The sequence below is a fragment of the Aulonocara sp. 'chitande type north' Nkhata Bay genome, linkage group LG13 (assembly GCF_057382095.1).
Source record: "Aulonocara sp. 'chitande type north' Nkhata Bay isolate Kocher_YH1m ecotype deep benthic linkage group LG13, A_spYH_male_GT1.1, whole genome shotgun sequence".
Classification (NCBI taxonomy): Eukaryota; Metazoa; Chordata; class Actinopteri; order Cichliformes; family Cichlidae; genus Aulonocara; species Aulonocara sp. 'chitande type north' Nkhata Bay.
In genome coordinates this window covers 2859392-2885562 of record NC_141356.1, presented here as the reverse complement: position 1 = coordinate 2885562, position 26171 = coordinate 2859392, and positions in this window count along the sequence as shown.

Below are 26171 nucleotides of genomic sequence, written 5' to 3'. Positions count from 1 at the left end.
CCTCTGTTTAGCATTCCACCTCAACTGAGCTGTTTGCACATTATCTGTGGAGCTGTTGTCTTTTAAGAGAAGAGGTATGTTATCAAAGTAAACAACATAATTTCATGACAATAGCAAGTGTTATTGTGAAAAAGGCCTTTTTAATTCATCTTCGTCATTGTGTATGTGGTGTGTTGCAGTGATGGATTGTAACAATATGACAACTCAATCAAAGCAGGGCTGTGATAAAACCCACACAAATGGACAAAACTATCTCAAAGACCAACTCATAATCTAGAGTCACCCAGAGTTTTTTTTTAAGGAAGAGATCTCTACCAGAACCAGGGATAAAGGGTTACGTCAGGTCTTAGGTGAAAGAAAAAAAGGAAAAAGAAGAGCAAAGAGGCCACAAGGCTAAATGAATACAGGGAAGCCTAGATAATAACTGCAGTTAGCATTCTAGACAACAGCTACTCACATTGTTGAATGTAATCTGCCGTTTTCCTTACTCAGTGATCACATTGCAATAATGTTTTTCATTACAAATCACCAAACATGTCTTTGTTTCCCTAGCAGTGTGCTACAATCACCAGATTTCAGTTCATGTAGAGGAAGAAAAAGGTGGAGCCATCTTACAACGTTCGAGGAGTGAAGATACGGGCACGTCTTTTTTTAAATTATACAAAAAGATGAAGACGACATTAAAAACAGGAATCCAGGCACCAAACAGCTGTTAACACACAGCACTCACAAAAACAGCATTGTAACACAACTTTACAGTGATATTCAAGCCGAGTGTGTCGTTACCTAATCTTATATATGTAACAAAAGCAGTGATGAGCAGTCATTGTGGCTTCTAGATGTATTTTTAAAGCAGTTTCGCTGTGGTTGTGACTGTGTGGAACTACTCTCTGCTTGGTAGTGAATGATTACCATGCAGATGTCAAATCTGTTAAATGTAAGCAGAGCAGTGAAAAATAATGTGACTGACATTAACATGGGGATTACTTTTCTGATAAATACACCAGCCTGGAAGGTAAAATGAGCTTTTTTTGTTTTTATTCAAAATGGCTGATAGATAAACAGAGTGGTAAGAACAACTACAGATTCAGCGTGGCCCGTCGTGTGAGCATGTCTCTCTAAATCCTGTCACACAATCACATGATGAGATAAGCTTTGATTACATCTACTTCAAAAGATACTGAGCTATTGACTGAGCTATTGTGCTCACTCAGTCAACACTTTGCCTTACTGCAGCTCTGAAATGCTGACTCTGAAACAGCCCATGAAATGGAATAATATTGGGTATCCACCTAACTCCTGACTTTAGATTATTAACACTCACCTTTGTTTTGATAATGAAGAATTTCTCAAACCGGAGAATTGCTGTTCTATACAAATCAAGACTAAGTACAATACTCAGGCTGGTGATGCATATGGATCTGTGTGCAATTAAAGAAATATGAGATTGTTATTTTGTGCACTTTGTTCATATGATTTAAATATTTGTTGTTTGAAACAGATCAACCCTGGACACAGCAAGTTAGAGTGATTTTTTGTTCCATCTCCTGTGACTTAAGACTATGAATAAAACATTCAAGATAGAAGGAAACACAGAGGGCACAGCCTCTGATCCTCCCACAGGCCAGAGCAATGTAAAGGTTTTGGTTTTGACTTTTTAAAAGAATTTATTATTTTACTTGAGTGATTCTTTGTTTCTCTTTTCTTTTTCTCAGTGAGTGATTAAAGAAAATTGACCATGCATGTCTCACATCCTGTGTTTGGATTGTGGAAGAAGGTGGAGCACTTGGAAGACTGCAGGTAGATACTTAACAGTACTATCATCAGACTGCATCATGGCTCCCAACGAAGAAATCAAACTGCATGAAATACAGTAACAAAGGAAAATCATCATCTCTACTCATCTTGGTTTGTGTCAGTAATCAAATCACTTAACAATGCACTAAGCTAAAGTTATAGCTAAAGAAATATAGTGATTATATATGAAGTTATGGTGTAGAGTTAAGAGCAGTATCCATTTACATGTACGTAAGTAAGTCATGATGTAGATTTCCAGCTGAAGCATAATTCAGGCATTAAGCACAGTCCCAGATAACCTGTATTAAACTTGCACCCTGTATTGGTTTTATGGGTTAAAGTTAGGCCAGTCTGGTGTGTCTCACCTCTGCCAATTTGGACCTCTCATGATCATATTGTTGCTTTTTTCAGTATTTTTAGTATTTCTTTCAGTTGTCAGACACTTAATACATGTGAAGATACAGGATGATATTTGTGTTTCAGCTGGAAAGGTGCAGAATGCTAACAGAATGCTAACTAAGCCTGTTAGCTTTACCTGATAACTTAGCACTTCACCCTCCCTTCCCTTCAGTCTTTTGTCAAGGTATTGAAAATCTCAGCACCTCACCCTTTTAGGAAGCCCCCGGTTTCATCACATCATGCAACTAAATATCCACAACAATGGAGGAGAAACTTGTTGCCTTCTGTGGTGCCAGCATGTCATTTCAATACATTATGCAGTGTTAAGATCATACATATCTCTTTTTGATCAGACTGCTTCCTGTATCCTTTTAAAACATTCTATTACCATGTTATTTTGGCACACATGCTCCACTACACCCCCACACACGGTTCAGTTTTTAATGTGCTAACTCACCCCAGGTATCATCTATTCTTCCTCTTGCCCTCAGGGAAGAGATTTAAATCAAGTCCAAAACCAACAATTAAAAAACTGCTTTTTCCTGCTTCCCCAGTAAAAAGCGTAACCCCTCCACCTCTCCCTAAAAGTAGAGCTGGATGTTGGATTTAAACATGTTGCTCTCATCTATTGTTCTACATTCTTATTTAGAGTTTATCTTTAGTTCTGTTTATTTATACTTTAGTCTTTTGGTATTTTCATTTCTCGCTGTTTAACAGTTTCCATGGTTTTTCACTGTTTTGTGACCACTGACAATAAATATCTATATGTCTTCTTATCTTTATAAGTTACCGCTTTTACACAATGAAATTGTGGGCTTTGTTTGTGCTCTTGGTTAAATGCAGGCAGCTTTTGCAGAGAAATGATGAATGGATTTTTGACTGTTATGAAAATTGCATTGGCTATAAATCGGTTTTAGTAACCCTCTGGGACTCTCAAATTTGTCCTCACAGAGAAAAACCAGTCAGCATCCATCTTCCACAATAATCTATTGCTCTACACTTTTTGTCCCTGTAATCTATGGGATTAACAAGATAACTAGCAGCTGCTCAGCTTTTGCTGCAAACAGCTCTACAATAAAGCAGGCCACCAGTAGAGAAAGAACTTAAAATGACCCCATGGTCAAGTCTAATAATAAAAAGTATTAATTTGCTCACTGATTGTTTTTTGTTTTTTTTGTTTTTTTGAGAAAAAAAAGCAAAGCTTAGTCAGACAAAACACACACGAAAAAAATTCACCAATCAGACATTTTGCAACTATATTGAATGCTGTTCCTGCCCTCTGTCTTTAATACATACCCAGAAACATTTGCACTGTATCCCTAAACCCGTCCTACATTGTCCAAAGGTCATATGTGAATTTCCACAGTTTACTCTGTGCAGAAAAGTAATTCATGCATGATTGAGACTTTTATTGCTTTTTAAAATTGTATTATTCTGTTCTAATTTAGAATCTCAAAAGTACTGAAGATTCATTAAAGGGTTGTGGGGAAATTATGATGTGTTTCTAGTATTTCCTACTGAAGATGCAAAAGTAGGACTAGCTGTTGTATTTTTACCTTTTAATTTCATCCCACCCATTTAATGATGACTTGGGGTTACAGCTTTATCCCATAAAACTGGAGCTGTTAGTCAAGATGAAAATATATAAAATGCTAAGTGTGTCTAATTCTCTATTACACTGCACAAGACTCTGGGAAATTTTAGAAAGCTTTTAGGAGGCATGATATGAGAATGTGCTCATATCATGCCTGATCCTTCTGCCTTCACTATGGCACAAGACACTTTAACACCCCACTCACACAATGTTCATTCTCAGATTTCGAACTGTAAATTTACAGATTGTTTTATTTTATTTTATTTATATATAACTCACTCACTTACTGCACATAATGTCCTCTTTGTATATATTCACTCACTGCATACAATGTTCTTTCTCTTTTTGCACAGTCGAGTAGCGTATCAGGTCACATTTCACTACACGTTGTACTTGTATAACTATGCACGTGACAAATAAAGAATCTTGAATACAGAAGAATAGACTATGTGGTTTTTATCATAGTAGCCTGTGAGAATAATTTCTGAGTTTGCACAGAATATTATGCACATAATTGTGAAGCCAAAACAACTCTGACCCTTCAGAACATGGACACTGGACATATGGGATGTCCTGTGGAGTCTGAAACCAGGACACTGGCAGCAGATCCTGTGGGTGTTTGGGGTTACAGAATGGAGCTACAGTGAATCAGGCTTGTTATGGTGAATCTTGTGGATGCTTAGTGTGATTGGCATATGCGAGGGTTAGAGGACTTGATTTTTTTGTTGTTGTATTCCTCAAGCCATTTCTGACCAGCTGATGGAGTGTCTGGATTGGTCTGGATGGGTGGTGCATGTCAATCTAAATCTAACCTAATTCAGAGTCAGTCATGAACCAAATTTTAAAGACCAGACAACTGACTCTACTCTATCCTTTTTAAATGTATGCACCCATTTGTGCTCATTTGTAAATCAGTAAATTTTAGGACCTTGGTTAGAAACGTTAGGTTATGTTTAACTTACAATAAAATAAAGTAATTTAGTGTTTTCCATGAAGTGATGGAAATACAATATGTGTGTAATTGTATTACTTATGCTGTGGGGGTATAAATTTGTAGGGGGCAGAAGACCAGAGGCAGGTTACCATTACATAAATAGTTATATTTTAGTCTGAAAACTGAAAAGGTAAAGGTGAAGATTCATTATTTTTCTAAGAAATGAATTTAAGCAAGTGTAATGCCTTCCTAATGATGGACACACAGCTTTGTCTTGTCTGTATCTTGTGATATCTCGTGATTATAGACAGAAGTACTTCTGTCACAGGAGCTTTTCTATCTGTAATGTTGTCTCAAGAGTCACATGCCTCTGTTGACTACATGTATTTTCAACACCTCGCTGTTATGGCCTGAGGTGAAGGAGACACAGTGAGAGAGAAAACTGAGACAATAAGGCCTATCCCCAAAACAAAGAAGCAAAAAAGAAGGGGCCATTCTACTGTTGACTCTCTTGCATCTATCTCAGTGGGGAATCTAGTCAGAGGTTGCTAATGCCGTGTTCACACATGCGCCTGCATTCTGTTGTCTCCTGCTGTTTGTGTTGCATACACAGGAAGCTGGGGACAAATCCCACAGTCAGGAAACAGTGGAACAGGGAGTTGCTGAGTAACAGTGAGTGGTTTTCTGCTTGAATCTTACAATTCAATAACACGATGCACACATTACTAAAACTTCCACGAACACAGGCTACTCAACAGAGCATCCCTGGTAGGAAGAGAGAGTGTTGCCATGGTAATGCACAGGGAAGCGGTCAGCCAAAGCCCTAAAGGTGGACCTTCCTGAAAAGATGCATATATGCATTCCCACGGAGACTCAGCTTCTTGTGGCAAAAACACAAACAATAAATCTTCTCCTGTCCTTTACAGGACAACATCATGAAAACATCAATTAGTTATATTGCTGCTCTACATTGCATGGTATAATGGTGTACCACAGCATAAATCAATTCTTATCAAGAAATATAAAAGTGTAACCATTACATTAGGATACAGTAAAAACATCCGAACATGGATTAGTTGGTATCTAAATAAAAGGCCGCATAATGCAAGTTTCTCTTTGTATTATTTTCTTCAGTCAGAAAGACTTACACCAGAATTTGTTAATCCTATGACTTAAATGTGTTTATTTATTGGGACAGCCTGAGCCTGACTCTAAAATATAACTATATTCTGACATTGGTAATACAGAATACAAATAAAAAATAAATATGAATACAAATAAATAAAAATGTCACATTAAACTTGGAGGCTATTATTAAGTATCTAGCCTGTAACCTCACAGTACCATGAACAGCAACTTCAAGAACGCATGCTGAAGACTTTAACAATTTCCACTGTCGCTGCAGAAACAAAAACTCATTCTCTTTTAAATTCCCATTTTGCATAACACAAGCTTTTCTTGGCGTCTCCCCATCCACTGATCTCTGGCTCACATTCATTGCCAACACCCCTCACCACTTCTTTATGTTAAGGTGTGAATGAAACATGTCTGCCAGGGTGAAACTAACACCACTCATTTCCAAAACAAAGGAAAGTTTGCAAAGTTGCATTTGTCATGTGAATCCTCATCAACGAGAGGCCGCAAAGACCCAGCACAGAGGGCCAAATGGGAAATTGCATTACATTAGATAAGCTATACTAACTTCCGTGGTGAGATTTAGTATGCAGTCGTGTTACACTGGTTTCATTTGCAGACTGATAATGCAGAGTTTAGAATTCAGCACATGGCTTTCCAGCTCAGATAGGGTCATCCCATACACTTGAAGAGAAATTCAAAGAGCAAACTATCCACAACCAAATGTGCAGTGTGTCAATGATGTTTTTGTTAATAACTAAAAAATATTTTCTAAAAAGCTCATCACTGCAAAAGACTGAAAGTTTACACTTACACTTAAAGGTTGATGCTAAATTTAGTACTTTCTACACTGTGATGAAACACATCAGTGCTAGTGTTAATGTTGGTATTTCTACCAAAATCTATCGACCTATGTCATGGAATGACCTTTTAATGAAAGACTAGCATCCCTCTAGCTGCTCTTAAACTAAAATCTACCTCAGTGTTTTAAACTAGCACAGACAGAGTCTGCCTCAGTTCCCAGATATTTCCTGTTGTGAAAAGAAACTAGTTGCTGTACCTATTCTTGTCTGACACAGAGCAGTCCAGGCTCTTCTATGTTGAATTGTTGTTGTTATGTGACGTGCCAAATGTTTTGCAGCTGGCTCACTCTGGGAAAATATCTGTTATCACACAGTGTTATGTCCTGTTTTACCTAATACATACAAAAATAACATCCACAGTGATTTCAATATATTTTACTGAAAACTAAAATGAGAAGAAAATTGTGAAAGTGTTAAGATTTATTATGTAACCACTATTGCCAAAAAACTTTAAACATCAAATCTGTATCATTACAAAAATTATGATCATTACAATTTTGCCATAGCAATAATAATTCAACATTTAATCACACTTAGCTTATTGCAAACTAGACTGGGAAACTGCCCATTAACCACAGTCGCTGTAATGGCAGCTGAGGTGTCTTCAATGACCTCCTCAACCCCTCTTTTTATTTTTGTGTATTTTGGTCACTTTGGAAAAGTCACCAAATTTCAGGCTAAAAGAATGACATTTAGAGCATTTTTATTGCTCTCAAATTTCATAACTGAGAAAGTAAAACTTAACTTGAACAGCATGTAAGGGTCACCTGAATGCCAAAAGGTCAGAGACATATTTTTTATGTACTGTGGCTGATGAGATGCTCAAAGTCTTTGTGACTTTATTTTGAAGTTACCAAGAAGCCTTTATTTTATCTGTGGCCTGAATTTCTTTCTGTATTTGGTAACATGGCAGCTCCAGCTACTCAGATTTAATTCACTAACGAGCAGGTAGCTTTGAGTATATTATAGCTTGCACTAACTTTGTATTCAAATAGTGCATGGAGTATTGTACCACATTTAGCAACTTATTTTAACCTAGTAACAGTGAGAACATGTTGCTCTCCTGTTTTGTTTGCTTCATTTATAAGTATGTCAGAAATATCAGTAGTTTGACTCACACATTATTTTTAATTTCTTTCATGTGACCAAATATTAAATGACTTTTGAAATGTAACCCCTCTATATTTCTATGCATTTTTAAAGACTTCAATTTTAACACTGTTTATATCCTGGCCTTCAGGAGTGGGCCCTTCACTCCAAAAGACCTGAGTCTCAGGCTGTACCTGCTGCGGAGACTCAGGTCTTTTGGAGTGAAGGGCCCACTCCTGAAGACCGTCTATGACTGTGTGGTGGCCTCAACCATCTTTTATGGTGTGGTCTGCTGGGGTGGCAACATCTCTGTCGGGGACAGGAAGAGACTGAACAGGCTGATCTGCAGGGCCAGCTCTGTTCTGCTATCTCTGTTTTATTATTGGAAAGCACTTTGGTCAACTTTGTTGTTTTTAAAAGTGCTATATATAAAGTTGGATTGGATTGGATTGTTCTAGGATGCCCTCTGGACCCAGTGGAGGTGGTGAGTGACAGGAGAATTGTGGCTAAGCTGTCATCCCTGTTGGACAACATCTCCCACCCCATGCAGGAGACTCGGACAGCACTGAGCAACTCCTTCAGTGGCTGCAGCACCCGCTATGCGGGACGGAGAGATTTCGCAGGTCTTTCCTCCCCACTGCTGTCAGACTCCACATCAAAGACTTTTGCAGCTGATCAAACACACACAAACCCACACATGTGCAATAAGACAAAGTGCAATACTCTTTTTCTGACAAAGTTGAACTCTCATCTCATCTTCTTTTAAAGGGTCCTGAAAGCCACAACTACAACACTCTATTACTAAAGAACCTAACCAGTAGCAGTCACACTGTATGTGTGTGTGTGGCACTGGTTTTAGTGAATGTGTTTTGAACAAAATAGGAGCTCCAGTCCAGCTGTGAATTACAGGTGATTTCTCCATCAATACAGCAGGCACTTTTGAAGTAAATCAGATAAACAGTAATAGCTTGCACAGGCTCCTAATTCATGGGTGTTCATGATATATTTTTATAACTTTTTCTTAGCTTTTTTTTTACTCTGGTGCAGCGGTTGTCCAGTTGTAAAACCTCACATGGATGTTTTTTTTTTCCTTTCAGACTTTGATAAGGTTTATGACCAAAGCCGATGCCATGAATTTATTTGTCACGAAGGCGTCATGGTCAGTCCTTTGCTACACTAACGTTCATTTCAGGGGAACGTGGAGGCTTTTGCAACCTTGTGTTTCTTACCTCTTAAAACCTCAAGCTTGGGGTGAAGTTACATTTTAGTTAGAAATTCAAATGCAAATTTTAAAAAGTGTTCCGCTTAAGTTGCTCAGATGCAACTTAAAAGGTAATGTACTCACTATTTTAATTAGATTCCAACAATTATGTTACACTTTTTTGTGACATTATAAAATAAGCATTAAAAACAGCTCAACACAGCAATCAACCAATGAATCCCTTGAATTCAGAGCTGCACTACAGGAGACAAAGAGACAAAAAAGGCAGAATGTTAAGTATCCCACACTAAAACTTTGTGGATTTCTCCCAGATAAACGGAAGATGAGTTCAGTAGCATCCATAAAGGTTCTACTGTGACTGTGAGTTAGTTTGGAAGTGTTCACAGACATGTCTCTGTGCCACCACCTGATAGTTATAAGATGAACTTGGTCAAGGTGAGAGGAAACCCCAGTTTGGGGAAGAATCCTAAACATTGTAGCATCTCTACAAGACTTCTAATGAGGGGGGAAACTGCTGAGTCCCCTTTCTCACACTGTCACTTTATGCTGCTCCCATGACATTATCAAAATACAGTATTTTTTTCATGACTGCAAATAGCTGGGAGCCAGTTTTGTGCTTTTGGGGGAAGTATTTGACCAAAATTAGGTTTATTGATGAGTGTTTGTGTGTGTGTGTGGGGGGGGGGGGGGGGGGGGGGTGGAATCACATGCACCAGCAATCGCAAAGGTATCAGCTTGTCATTTTGGAATAATACAATAAAAAATATATTTTTATTCAGTTTTTTTACTGGAGATAATTTGGTTAATTTGGTTTTTCCTGTGTAAAAGTATATAAAATTGAAGCATATAAGTGAAGTATATAAAATTAAATAAAACTGAGTGAGTTACTCAGAAACCCAGTGCTATTTAATTAAATGACTTAGGCATTGGGAATCTTAAATGTAAGCTTGTCCATGAATTTGGATTGACTTGCAAAGGTTATCTTAATGTTGAATTAGAACTCATGTAAAGCAGTTCTGCACACACTGATAGTTCTTCCCATGGTGCTGCTAGTATTACCGCTGTGACTACTGGAGTATAATGCAAACAAAAGCAAATGCAAAATGAATTAAGATAATTGAACATCTTTACATCCACAACATCCCCAATGACCTGTTCATTATTAGGGCTAGGATCGTGCTACAGCTTTATATGATAATTTCACCTATTTGGCAAATGAACGGTGACTTAAGAGGTTACAAGATGTGTCCTTTGTGTGCTTGTGTGTGGTCTAGGTATTATACATGTTGTGGGGACCTAAATATCTTTATACAGTCCCATAATGGAGATAACATAAATTAAGACATTTTAAGGGGGAAACATATTAGAATAGCTTTGATAAAGGTTTGGTTAGTACTTTCACATTTTCGGTCTCTCTCTCTCTTTTGTGTGTGTGATTAATATTATGCATTTGACACTATGTATCTAAACGAATTCAGCACTACGGTGCTAATTAGAGAAATGTTTATCTACTGCCTGATTGTCCCCCACTGCCCTCTATTTGGGCATCTTTGTGGGGATGTGACTCATACTGTGTTTACCACATACAGTGCATCTTTATCTTTATCCTAAAGCAATTATATTACAGACTGGGTGGACGAGAGGCTCTGTGTGGTGAGAAAACAATAACTATGTGGAAAAATTACGTTTTTGTTTGTTTGTTTTTAACTGTGTGTAGCTTAATGCTACTCTAAGAATGCAAAAAAAGTAACTATGTCTTCAGTTAAATGTATAATAATAAACATGACATAACGTTCTAATAAATAATAGTTATAACACGTGGATTTTATTCACTCCAAACACTTTTACTTTGTTTTTTTTAAAAAAGCTGTTTCTAATAGTTTTTGCACGCTTTTAGTGAGACAGGTTTTTTTTTATCACAGCACTCTTTCTTGCAACTGAAAAATATCCCATTTTGGATTTAGGAGTGTAGCACATGAGGAACTAAATGAATATTTTGTCATTATTTCTGGGTCAAGGTTTCCTTCTTCTCTGTAGGAGAACTGCCTATAAGACCAGTGCTCAGCAGAAAATCAGCAATGGCACTAATATTTCCACTCATAGCCCATAAGGTTTTTTCCAAATAGCAACATGAATCATGAATTTGAGCGGTTTTAGTTATTATAATTTTTCAGCAAAGAACAGATGCTAAAGATACAGGCATATTTTAAAATCTCAATCACATTGATCTGAGTCATCCACATAGCATCAGACCAAATGGATCTTTAAAAGAAGATTATTAGGGAAATGAGTCTATTCACTTTCAGCATTGTGAAATAAATTTGCAACATGATACAGTGTGGGCAAACAGCATTGATCCACCAAAGTGACATATCCCATTTCCAGGTACGAAGTGGATGGAGGATATATGAATTGTGTGGAGTTGGGAACACATCCCCACAAGTCTTTAGTCAGACTGTTTAAACAGCAGGAAGAGTGAGCCCATCCATCACCAAGGGAATCTCATTTCGACCGTGTGTCCGATGCAAATGAACATCGCTTGCAATCAGAGAGCTGCAGTTTTGCCAATAGTAGCACAGGAGTGGAAGGAATGTTAGCTCATCCATCTTGGCTTGGTTAATAAAGCACTGTTTAGATGAGAGATCTCAAATCACATTTGCATTCTGGGAACATATTCACAGTTTGCTCTTTGTTATTGTGCGTTATTAGTACTGTACGTTCATTGAACGAAACAACAAGTACAATTCATTATGCTTCTTGTTTAGAAGCATAAACATAGAGAAATGCGAATAGGAAAGAAAAGAATACAGAAATCCTTCAACTGTAATCCAAGTCATCAGATGTGACCCTTTTTATCCACAGCAGTCCTGTCATTGACTCTACTTTTACTAAGGAAAATCTACAGCACCATCATTATGGAGTGCACATGGTGATTTTGGCTCTACAGAGTAAGTTCTTAAAATAAATACAACTACAAGAACAAATTTTGGCATATTTATGCATCACACAGTGTTCACCACATGAAGTACATAAGCTCTCATGGATGTTGCTGTGCTCTGGTATGCTACACTTTAGGATTTTATTTTTAATTCTTTGAATATTTCATTTTTTTTATTTTATTTCTGATGCTAGAAGCTGTTCAACCAAATGTCACAAAAGTGGAGTCACAATTAAAGTCAGCTATGGCTACATTTATGGCTTCCAGGTGCCCATTTCTGCATAACGTGTAAGAATGAGAAACAGAATCAGAATACTTGATAATCACTGAGAAAATTATGTAGTCACAGCTGCTACAAGAAAGCAAGACGATGCTAGAAGTCTGAAGACCTGCAGCAGTATGGCAGCTAAGAAGGGTTGCTGCAGATTCAAGCTCAGGGACCAGGTATCAATGCATTTTGAGAGGCTGTTGTTTAGTATTCCTCTTTCAGAAAAACGTTTTGCAGTCATACTAATCAAATGTATTTTATTTATTTATCAGCAACTGTGAGCACCTCTATACAAGCACAAGTTTTGGCAGTTTCCTTGGCTTGAGCATTCAGATGTGTGCCAAGGAGGAATGACATCAGCATCGAGGAAATTGCTTATCCCATCAGTCCTGGAAGGTTCATAAGGTCATTTCCACACAATTTGGAGTTCATTATTCTAATGTCAGAAAAATTATTTACAAGTGGAAAACATTTGAGACAGTTACTTATCTTCTCTGTGGATGCCCCAGCATATTCACCTCAAGGTCAGTCAGTGCAAAATTCCAAGAATTTAAGAGCTACATTTCAGACGCTACAGGCCTCAGTTAATGTGGTAAATATTAAAGTTCATAACATCACAGTTAGAAAAAGACCGAAGAAGTATGACTAAGGAAGAAAGACTAAAACAAATATGGCAGCACAGTTTAGTTGTATCTGAACAAATGACAACACTTTGTCAACTGTAAAGCAGAGCTCTTAACAATAATCACCAGTGATGAATTATTCCAGCAATCAGTGTGTTCACATTGCATGATCATGTTATAACAAATTCTGCTTTTCTTATGATATATCGTTTGAATGACTAGTGATTCAGAAGTCACTGTATGTTCAAAATAATATTCCTGATTTTTTTTAAAGAGTTGCACAAACCTTAATGAACTTAAGCAACACTGTGAAGAAGAGAGGACTACAATTCCTGCATAATGAAGTTGCTGCTGAAGGTACACTGCAGGAGCACTTTCTTTTTTCCGTTACTGTAGGTTGTGTTTGGGATGTTGTAATATGACATAACACTAGTGACTTTTTCTGGCATGAATTTTGTCTTATATTCTCATTTGCTCATTTTTTGCATGTTACAGTCCTAGATCATAATGACTTTATCTAAATTCTACTTTACTATTTCAAAGTTACACATTTCCATATTATGACAGTTGCTCTTTTGAGCAACTTTTTCGTTGCCATTTAGTCTAACACAGGGGTGTCAAACTTAAATGAGCTGTGGGCCACTGCTGGCACTCTCATCTCAATGGAGGGCCACTTTAGTGTTCAAGTAGTACAAAAACAAACAAACAAACGAACAAGAAAACACCAACAAATATTTCTGAAAATGTAGTGTTTTGTTTGTTTTTTATTTCAAATATTGTATAACTGCAAACGTGAACACAAATTTTGTTTTCTCACATTAGTTTTTGACTGCTAGTGAAAATTGTTTTCTTTACTCTCTCACTGAACTAACACAGCCAATCCCTCAACATGTTATTCACATTGTCTTCATATTAAATACTTTTTTGCTTTTTAAAGAACTTATTTTACCATTGCACTCAACAACAAACAAATCCTCTCTAACAAAAAAAGTTCAACTTCAATTGCATTATATATCTTCACATCAATATACAAGTAGGGGTGATGTGGGATGCAGCGAGTTTGAGGCCCCTGGTCTAAAACAAGTACTTGCTGATTTCTTTTAAAAATCTTCTTGTTAACATAACCTTCTCCTTCATTACGTTACACTTATTATGAACAGTGCTGTTCTGTAATATAGTCACGATTATTTATGGGATCTATAAAAATGATGTAAACACATTTTCTTATTGTCAGAGGCTCGATGACCATGATTGAAAGTAAAACGAGGAAATGACATACTCTGAGGCTACCTTCCTAGCACTGCACAGGTTTCATACGTTTGTTGAAAGGGGCTTATGAGTGAGAGCAGAGAGGGGACAAGGCCTTTGGTTGAGATTTCAAGAAAGTTCCATCCTTGGCTTTAAACTGTCATCTAATTAAAAACATTGTGGCTAATATCACCTTAAGGTAAATTTGCCAGCAGTTTGTTGCCTTCGGCTAACATTGTGCCTTGTGAAACCAGTTTTATGACCTCTGTCAGTTTTCTCTTTGAGACATTTTCATGAGAACAGATGGAGCTTTCCATCGTTCACCATTCTTGATCCTTCTTTCCTCTGTGGTCTCCATTCCTGTAAAGTGGCATTGGATGTGATCTGATTTGTTAAACACCATTTCTCTCTTTCTCTCTGTCTCACAACACACACACACACACACACACACACACACACACACACACACACACACACACACACACACACACACACATACAACAAAAGAGAGGGAGAGATTCATAACCTCACAGTTTTTAAGCGTGCTGCTGAGGGATTCAAACAAGAGAATTACAAAGCAGCTCTTTACAATCATAAGACTAACCTACATTCAAAAGACTATTCAAGAAAATATAGCTTTAATTTATGCATTTGCTTAAGTTGGTTTTTTTGTTGTTTTTTGTTTTGTCCATGGTGTTGACAAAATTGTGTATAGCACAGTTTTGGGTGTTTTTTGGGGTGTTTTTTGAAAGAAGAGTTTTCACAAAGAATATAAGGCCAAAATACCATTCCCACAGATAAGAATCTCTCTCTCTTTCTCTCTCTGTGTGTGTGTGTGTGAGTATGCAAATTAGTTTAAGAGACAAAGAGAAAGAAAGTGGCAGACACACAGACTTGAAGGTGAAACTGTAGGTGTGAAACTCAGCAGGCACTAGTATATTGAAATTGAGGTGAATTGTTAGGAGACTCTAAAATAAATATTTGTCTGCAGCTGCATCAAAAAGCGCTGAAACATGTATGTCAAAAGAGAGAGAAGAGCATTATAGTTTGAAACCACTCAGCAAGTAAAAAAAGACAATCAAAGATTGCATTAAAACACAGTTTGGTTCATAATAAATCCTATCAGGTATACAACAGTATCAGTGAACAATATATCAGCTTTCACGTTAAGATAACTACTTAATCATAACATAATTATTCTAGCTTTCACTGATTTACACTAAAGTAAGTGCTAATTTTTCAGGTTAAGGTCCTTTTCTCAGTAGTCATGAAAATATCATTATAGACTTAAGTCATTATTTTTTAACCCAAGTTAAATGCTATAAGTGAGGAATTTAACTGATGAATGACATATGGGAAACCATAGATTGCTATCACAGACAAATATGACTTATATATGTTCTGTATTAAGGAGATTTTAAAAACTTTTGGCTGAAAGTTTTTATTTCTAATTTTTTTCATGCCATTTCTAAATATCACTTTAGCCCTAGTTCTATCAAGTAAATCTAACTCCCGAATGTCTGATGACCTGAGTTAAGGTGTGACAATGGTTCTTTGTTAATCATGGTTGGTCGTTGGCCAGCCATTATCTAGACCATTTAAAATTTGGTGTGAAAGAAGGCGGAGTTGGGTGGAAGAGGTAGCACCCAGCAGTTAGGAGTACCCTATAAGTATATCACCACATCCACTGCAAAAGGGAAACCACACGGCAGATGCTACAAACCATGTTCAACTTCATCGGTAAGTAAGCATGTTCTTTACATATGTGTTATTGATCCATTGGTTTTATGTTCTATGATTTTTACCACATTGTCTTATTTAGTTCTGTTTATAATTATCCTTTGATGGAAGTAATCCAAAGTATACTTATCATGAGATCAGTAACTTTGGTTTTTTTGTGTTTTAATGAAGTACTTCTGTTAAGATACTTGATCATGTTAGGTGTCTATTTATAGTTCTATCAGGGTCACATGATGATATAAACTTCTGAATTGGTCACCAACATAACAGCAACATGAGCACTTAAGTGAATTCTGAAAGCATCAAGTGCTAATTGTTGTTGTAATGCTGTTGTCCACAACAAACCATAAACTGACTGAAAACAGTAGGATTAGGTTGATTTCTGAAAGAGTAACTGTGTATGTAAATGATTTAGTAAACTGTATTCCTAAACCATAATGTTGAATTGTGACTCAAGATGCAATTAAGCTTTTTTTTTTTTTTAAAGAAAAGGTTGGATTTGATTTCAACTAAAAAATCACAGATCACACGTCTTTAATTAAAGTGCTTTGCTAAATTAAGTCACCAACATTACGGCAACATAGGCACTTATTTGAATTCTGAATACAGTAAGTGCTCATTGTTGTTGTATTGTTGATGTCTTCTACAGTCAAAATTCACTATAAAATTACCGTTGCATTATGAATTGTAGCTGACTTTGTCCAACAGAAATCTTTGTTGAAAATATTTCCTCTTTGCCAAGGTTGATAAGATAAGATAAAACTTTATTAATCCCTCGGGTGGGTTGCTCTGGGAAATTCGGTTTCCCAGGTTGCAAGACTTGATTAAAAAATGCATGTTAACTTTAGTTAAGAAGACTTTAGATTTTCAGGACGTATCACATTAAGATCACCTCGAACGGAGACACTGATGGTTCCATGTTTTCCTAAGTGCTTCCTTTCGAAGTAATCTTGATTGTAATACATCAGGATCACACAGCCAGGTTATTTCAGGAATTGTTCACCATCATTTAAAACAACTGTCACCAACTAGAAATTTAAACTGCAGTAAGTGCTAATTGTTGTACTCCTGATGTCATCAACAAAGAATGCTTTGAAGGAATCTTCTGTCTCAGTGGATGTATGGCTTTTTATGTTTTTCATCAGGGTCAAATGAAATCACCATTTCACAAATTAGTCACCAACATCACGACAACATAGGCACTTATTTGAATTCTGAATATAGTAAGTGCTGATTGTTGTTGTGTTGCTGATGTCTTCTACAGCCAAAAATCAATATATAATTACCATTGCATTATGCATTGTAGCTCCTTTTGACCATCAGAAATCTTTGTTGCAAATCTTTCCTCTTTGCCAAGGTTGCAGGACTTGATATAAAGATGCATGTTAACTTAAGCTGACTTTAGATTTTCAGGACATAATATAATTAAGATCACCTCGAACGGAGACACTGATGGTTCTTGTTTTCCTAAGTGCTTCCTTTCGAAGTAATCTTGATTGTATTACATCAGGATCACACAGCTACCTTTTAAGAATTAGTCACCCATCATAAGTAAAACACCATTACCAAGTCTCAGTGGATGCGTTGCTTTTTTATTAGGTTATTAGGTTCAAACGAAATCATGATTTCAGTAAATAATCACCAACATCACGGCAACATAGGCACTTATTTGATTTCTGAATATAGTAAATGCTGATTGTTGTTGTGTTGCTGATGTCTTCTACAGCCAACAATCACTGTAAAATTACAGTGATACATTGCATTATGCATTGTAGCTCATTTTGACAATCAGAAGTCTGTTTTGCAAATATTTCCTCTTCGCCAAGGTTGAAGCACTTGATTAAAAAATGCATGTTAACTTTAGTTAAGAAGACTTTAGATATTCAGGACGTATCACAGAAAGATCACCTCGAACGGAGACACTGATGGTTCCATGTTTTCCTAAGTGCTTCCTTTCGAAGTAATCTTGATTGTAGGATCACACAGCCAGATTATTTCAGGACTTGTTCAACATCATTTAAAACAACTGTCACCAACTGAAATTCAAACTACAGTAAGTGCAAGTTTTCGTGCTGTATAAGTCATCAACAAAGAGTGTTTTGCAGGCATCTTCTGTCTCAGTGGATGCACGGCTTTTTATGCTTTTTCATCAGGGTCAAATGAAATCATCATTTCAGAAATTAGTCACCAACATCACGACAACATAAGCACTTATTTGAATTCTGAATATAGTAAGTGCTGATTGTTGTTGTGTTGTTGATGTCTTCTACAGCCAACAATCACTGTAAAATTACCTTTGCATTATGCATTGTAGCTCATTTTGACCATCAGAAATCTTTGTTGCAAATCTTTCCTCTTTGCCAAGGTTGCAGGACTTGATATAAAGATGCATGTTAACTTAAGCTGACTTTAGATTTTCAGGACATATCACATTAAGATCACCTCGAACGGAGACACTGATGGTTCCATGTTTTCCTAAGTGCTTCCTTTCGAAGTAATCTTGATTGTAGGATCACACAGCCAGATTATTTCAGGACTTGTTCAACATCATTTAAAAGAACTGTCATCAACTGGAATTCAAACTACAGTAAGTGCAAGTTTTCGTGTTGTATATGTCATCAACAAAGAGTGTTTTGCAGGCATCTTCTGTCTCAGTGGATGCATGGCTTTTTATGTTTTTCATCAGGGTCAAATGAAATCATCATTTCAGAAATTAGTCACCAACATCACGGCAACAAGGGCACTTATTTGAATTCTTAAAATAGTAAGTGCTGATTGTTGTTGTGTTGCTGATGTCTTCTTCAGCCAACAATCACTGTAAAATTACCATTGCATTATGCATTGTAGCTCATTTTGACCATCAGAAATCTTTGTTGCAAATCTTTCCTCTTTGCCAAGGTTGCAGGACTTGATATAAAGATATATGTTAACTTAAAGCTGACTTTAGATTTTCAGGACGTATCACATTAAGATCACCTCGAACGGAGACACTGATGGTTCCATGTTTTCCTAAGTGCTTCCTTTCGAAGTAATCTTGATTGTATTACATCAGGATCACATAGCCAGATTATTTCAGGACTTGTTCACCATCATGTAAAACAACTGTCACCAACTAGAAATTTAAACTGCAGTAAGTGCTAATTGTTGTACTCCTGACGTCATCAACAAAGAATGCTTTGAAGGAATCTTCTGTCTCAGTGGATGCATGGCTTCTTATGCTTTTTCATCAGGGTCAAATGAAATCATCATTTCACAAATTAGTCACCAACATCACGGCAAAATAGGCACTTATTTGAATTCTGAATATAGTAAGTGCTGATTGTTGTTGTGTTGTTGATGTCTTCTACAGTCAAAAATCACTGTAAAATTACAGTGATACATTGCATTATGCATTGTAGCTCATTTTGACCATCAGAAATCTTTGTTGCAAATCTTTCCTCTTTGCCAAGGTTGCAGGACTTGATATAAAGATGCATGTTAACTATAGTTAAGCAGACTTTAGATTTTCAGGACGTATCACAGAAAGATCACCTCGAACGGAGACACTGATGGTTCTTGTTTTCCTAAGTGCTTCCTTTCGAAGTAATCTTGATTGTATTACATCAGGATCACGCAGCTACCTTTTAAGAATTAGTCACCCATCACAAGTAAAACACCATTACCAACTGTAATTCAAACTAGAGTAAGTGCCAAATGTCATCAACAAAGAGTGTTTTGAAGACATATTCTGTCTCAGTGGATGCGTTGCTTTTTATTAGGTTATTAGGTTCAAAAGAAGTCATGATTTCAGGAATTAATCACCAACATCACGGCAACATAGGCACTTATTTGATTACTGAATATAGTAAGTGCTGATTGTTGTTGTGTTGTTGATGTCTTCTACAGCCAACAATCACTGTAAAATTACCTTTGCATTATGCATTGTAGCTCATTTTGACCATCAGAAATCTTTGTTGCAAATCTTTCCTCTTTGCCAAGGTTGCAGGACTTGATATAAAGATGCATGTTAACTTAAGCTGACTTTAGATTTTCAGGACATATCACATTAAGATCACCTCGAACGGAGACACTGATGGTTCCATGTTTTCCTAAGTGCTTCCTTTCGAAGTAATCTTGATTGTAGGATCACACAGCCAGATTATTTCAGGACTTGTTCAACATCATTTAAAAGAACTGTCATCAACTGGAATTCAAACTACAGTAAGTGCAAGTTTTCGTGCTGTATAAGTCATCAACAAAGAGTGTTTTGCAGGCATCTTCTGTCTCAGTGGATGCATGGCTTTTTATGTTTTTCATCAGGGTCAAATGAAATCATCATTTCAGAAATTAGTCACCAACATCACGGCAACAAGGGCACTTATTTGAATTCTTAAAATAGTAAGTGCTGATTGTTGTTGTGTTGCTGATGTCTTCTTCAGCCAACAATCACTGTAAAATTACCATTGCATTATGCATTGTAGCTCATTTTGACCATCAGAAATCTTTGTTGCAAATCTTTCCTCTTTGCCAAGGTTGCAGGACTTGATATAAAGATGTATGTTAACTTAAAGCTTACTTTAGATTTTCAGGACATATCACATTAAGATCACCTCGAACGGAGACACTGATGGTTCCATGTTTTCCTAAGTGCATCCTTTCGAAGTAATCTTGATTGTAATACATCAGGATCACACAGCCAAATTATTTCAGGACTTGTTCACCATCATGTAAAACAACTGTCACCAACTAGAAATTTAAACTGCAGTAAGTGCTAATTGTTGTACTCCTGACGTCATCAACAAAGAATGCTTTGAAGGAATCTTCTGTCTCAGTGGATGCATGGCTTCTTATGCTTTTTCATCAGGGTCAAATGAAATCACCATTTCACAAATTAGTCACCAACATCACGGCAACAAGGGCACTTATTTGAATTCTGAATATAGTAAGTGCTGATTGTTGTTGTGTTGTTGATGTCTTCTACAGCCAACAATCACTGTAAAATTACCTTTGCATTATGCATTGTAGCTCATTTTGACCATCAGAAATCTTTGTTGCAAATCTTTCCTCTTTGCCAAGGTTGCAGCACTTGATAAAAAAAATGCATGTTAACTGTAGTTAATCAGACTTTAGATTTTCAGGACGTATCACAGAAAGATCACCTCGAACGGAGACACTGATGGTTCTTGTTTTCCTAAGTGCTTCCTTTCGAAGTAATCTTGATTGTATTACATCAGGATCACGCAGCTACCTTTTAAGAATTAGTCACCCATCACAAGTAAAACACCATTACCAACTGTAATTCAAACTAGAGTAAGTGCCAAATGTCATCAACAAAGAGTGTTTTGAAGACATTCTGTCTCAGTGGATGCGTTGCTTTTTATTAGGTTATTAGGTTCAAAAGAATTCATGATTTCAGGAATTAATCACCAACATCACGGCAACATAGGCACTTATTTGATTACTGAATATAGTAAGTGCTGATTGTTGTTGTGTTGTTGATGTCTTCTACAGCCAACAATCACTGTAAAATTACCTTTGCATTATGCATTGTAGCTCATTTTGACCATCAGAAATCTTTGTTGCAAATCTTTCCTCTTTGCCAAGGTTGCAGGACTTGATATAAAGATGCATGTTAACTTAAGCTGACTTTAGATTTTCAGGACATATCCCATTAAGATCACCTCGAACGGAGACACTGATGGTTCCATGTTTTCCTAAGTGCTTCCTTTCGAAGTAATCTTGATTGTAGGATCACACAGCCAGATTATTTCAGGACTTGTTCAACATCATTTAAAAGAACTGTCATCAACTGGAATTCAAACTACAGTAAGTGCAAGTTTTCGTGCTGTATAAGTCATCAACAAAGAGTGTTTTGCAGGCATCTTCTGTCTCAGTGGATGCATGGCTTTTTATGTTTTTCATCAGGGTCAAATGAAATCATCATTTCACAAATTAGTCACCAACATCACGGCAACAAGGGCACTTATTTGAATTCTTAAAATAGTAAGTGCTGATTGTTGTTGTGTTGCTGATGTCTTCTTCAGCCAACAATCACTGTAAAATTACCATTGCATTATGTATTGTAGCTCATTTTGACCATCAGAAATCTTTGTTGCAAATCTTTCCTCTTTGCCAAGGTTGCAGGACTTGATATAAAGATGTATGTTAACTTAAAGCTTACTTTAGATTTTCAGGACATATCACATTAAGATCACCTCGAACGGAGACACTGATGGTTCCATGTTTTCCTAAGTGCTTCCTTTCGAAGTAATCTTGATTGTATTACATCAGGATCACACAGCCAGATTATTTCAGGACTTGTTCACCATCATTAAAAACAACTGTCACCAACTGGAATTCAAAGTACAGTAGGTTCTACATTAAGGTACAGTAAGTTTTCCTCCTTTTTAGGTCATTAACAAAGAGTGTTTTGCAGGCATCTTCTGTCTTAGTGGGTGCGTTTGTTCTTATGTTTTTCATCTGGGTCACATAAAGTCATCATTTCAGGAATTAGCCACCATCATTGCCAACATCGCGACAATATAGGTAGTTATTTGAATTCTGAATACAGTAAGTGCTGATTGTTGTTGTGTTGTTGATGTCTTCTATACCTAATCATAACTGTAAACTTAATCTTGGATTTTGATTTATATTGTATTTTGACATTCCGAAATCTTTATGTCCTTTTAAAATAAAATTCCTTATTACAACTTAAGCGTAAAACTTTCCTTTTTGCTAAAGCATATAGTTAGGGCTGGATCAGGTGACCCTGAGTCCTCCCTTAGTTATGCTGCAATAGGTGTAGACTGTTGGGGGATTCCCATGATGCACTGAGTATTTTCTTCTAGTCACCTATCTCACTCAACATGTGTTAATAGATCTCTCTGCATTTAATCACACTCGTTATTAATCTCTGACTCTCTTCCACATTAGGGAGTTTTTCCTTCCCACTATCACCAAGTTCTTTCTCATAGGGGGTCATATGATTGTTGGGTTTTTCTCTGAATTTTTTATTGTAAGGTCTACATAATATATAAAGCACCTTGAGACGTCTGTTGTTGTTATTTGGTGGTGTATAAATACAGTTGAATTGAACTGAATTGTCAAGATTTCATGGAATGAAAATGGAATGATTCTTTTTTTCCCAAGTGCTTCCTTTGAGATAACCTTGGGTTCACATCAGGATGAAACAATGACATAATTTAAGGAATTATTCACCATCATAACAAAAAAGACTATTACCACCTGGAATGGTAGGTACAGTGTTACAAATTATACTCTTGATCTCAGCAACAAAGTATCACATTCAAGACATCAGCTTTTTCAACGATACCCTTGTTATATATGTATTCAATAAGCATAAGATTGGTCATGAACATTACAGAGACTTAAGCACTTACTTGGATTCTGAGTACATTAAGTGCTAATTATTGTTGTGCTCATTAGTAATCATGGATTATAGCTATACATAACAAATTCAAAAATATTTGAAGCTACATGTCCTGTGCTTCATATCAATGGTGGTTCTTTTCCTAAGTGCACCCAATAAAAGTGAACTTGCATATGAGTTTACAGCAATTAGACACTTTAAAGCAAACTTCAAATAGAGCACCAAATAGAGGAAAATTCAATGTGACTTCACTGTATATGTTTCACTTAAAGAATATATCAAGTAGAGACCCCTCAAATGGAAACAGTTGAGGTTTTCCTCTTTACTTAGTGCTTCTATTTGGGGAATTCTTTATTTTGAATAGTTCAGGGAATCGTTGATTTATGTGTTAATAAGATAACTGTGATTAGAACAGCTACTGGAGATAAAGGATGACAACAAAATACAATGGGCCGCTACTACAGTCGTTAGCCATCCATTTGTTTCATGATTGAATCTCGTTGATTTAAATGTGGGTGGGACTGAAGTTTACAACAGTTAGACAGTTTGAAGCAAACTTTAGATAATATGTTTCATTTAAAGAAGATCTCAAATATAGACTCATCGACTGCTACAAATTCTACGTCACTCTCCATGTTAGGTCTATCAAATTGAGTTCTATGTTTCATATCAAGATCACTTTGAATGGAGACACTGATGGTGGTTGTTTTCCTAAGTGCACCCACTCAAAGTGACCTTGCATATGAGTTTACAACAATTAGATACTTTGAAGCAAACTTTAGATTATATGTTTCACTTAAAGAAGATCTCAAATAGACACACTCATCGACTGTTACAAATTCTACCTGAGCCTGCATGTTACGTCTATCAAATTGAGTTCTATGTTTCATATCAAGATCACTTTGAATGGAGACACTGATGGTGGTTGTTTTCCTAAGTGCACCCACTCAAAGTGACCTTGCATGTGAGTTTACAGCAATTAGACACTTTAAAGCAAACTTTAGTTAACACGGTTCACTTACAGAAAATCTCAAGTAGAGACCCCGCAAATGGAAACACTTGTGGTTTTCCTCTTTATTTAGTGCTCCTATTTTGGGAATTCTTTATTTTGAATAGTTCAGGGAATCATTAATTCACGTGTTAATAAGATGCCTCTTATTGAAACCGCACAACTCCTTCAACAGCTACTGGAGACAAAAGAGGAAACCAAAATACAATGGGCCGCTACTACAGTCGTTAGCCAACCATTGGTTTCATGACTGAATGTCATTGACTTAAATGTGGGTGGGACTGCAAGAGGAGTCTTGAGTTCATATAAAAGGAGACTCATGTCCAGGTATCCCTCATGGATTTGGAAACACAGACAACACAGGATTTTCCAAAAGAACTTCCGGACTCACTGGTAAGGAAGAGCATTCATTACAAGTCTGTATTATTGGTCCAACTCATGCAAGAACTTGTCTCTTGAATTCAGTAAGTGCATTTGCTTGGACCAGTTGTACGCAACAACTGCTACAAATTCTACCTGACCCTCCATGTTATGTCTATCAAATTGAGTTCTATGTTTCATATCAAGATCACTTTGAATGGAGACACAGATGGTGGTTGTTTTCCTAAGTGCACCCACTCAAAGTGACCTTACATGTGAGTTTACAGCAATTAGACACTTTGAAGCAAACTTGAGATAACACGGTTCACTTACAGAAAATCTCAAGTAGAGACCCCTCAAATGAAAAAAGTTGTGGTTTTCCTCTTTACTTAGTGCTCCTATTTGGGGAATTCTTTTTTTTTTTTTTTGAATAGTTCAGGGAATCGTTGATTTATGTGTTAATAAGATGCCTCTGATTGAAACCGCACAAATCCTTCCAAAAGCTACTGGAGACAAAAGAGCAAACCAAAATACAATGGGCCGCTACTACAGTCGTTAGCCAACCATTGGTTTCATGACTGAATGTCCTTGACTTAAATGTGGATGGGACTGCAAGAGGAGTCTTGAGTTCATATAAAAGGAGACTCATGTCCAGGTATTCTTCATGGATTTGGAAACACAGACAACACAGGATATTCCAAAAGAGCTTCAGGACTCACTGGTAAGGAAGAGCATTCATTACAAGTCTGTATTATTGGTCCAACTCATGCAAGAACTTGTCTCTTGAATTCAGTAAGTGCATTTGCTTGGACCAGTTGTACACAACAACTGCTACAAATTCTACCTTATTACATCTAAAAAATTGAGTTCTATGTTTCATATCGAGATCACTTTGAATGGAGACACTGATGGTGGTTGTTTTCCTAAGTGCACCCACTCAAAGTGACCTTACATGTGAGTTTACAGCAATTAGACACTTTGAAGCAAACTTTAGATAACACGGTTCACTTACAGAACATCTCAAGTAGAGACCCTTCAAATGGAAACACTTGTGGTTTTCCTCTTTACTTAGTGCTCCTATTTTGGGAATTCTTTCTTTTGAATAGTTCAGGGAATCATTAATTTAGGTGTTAATAAGATTCCTCTGATTGAAACTGCACAAATCCTTCCAACAGCTACTGGAGACAAAAGATGACAACAAAATACAGTGGGATGCTACGACAGTCGTTAGCCAACCATTAGTCTCATGATTGAATCTCGTTGATTTAAATGTGGGACTGCAAGAGGACTCTTGAGTTCATATAAACGATAACTCCTGTCCAGGTATCCCTCATGGATTTGGAAACACAGACAACACAGGATATTCCAAAAGAACTTCGGGACTCACTGGTAAGGAAGAGCATTCATTACAAGTCTGTATTATTGATCCGATTCATGCAAGAACTTGTCTCTTGAATTCAGTAAGTGCATCTGCTTGGACCAGTTGTACACAACAACTGCTACAAATTCTACCTGATTGCATCTAAAAAATTGAGTTCTATGTTTCATATCAAGATCACTTTGAATGGAGACACTGATGGTGGC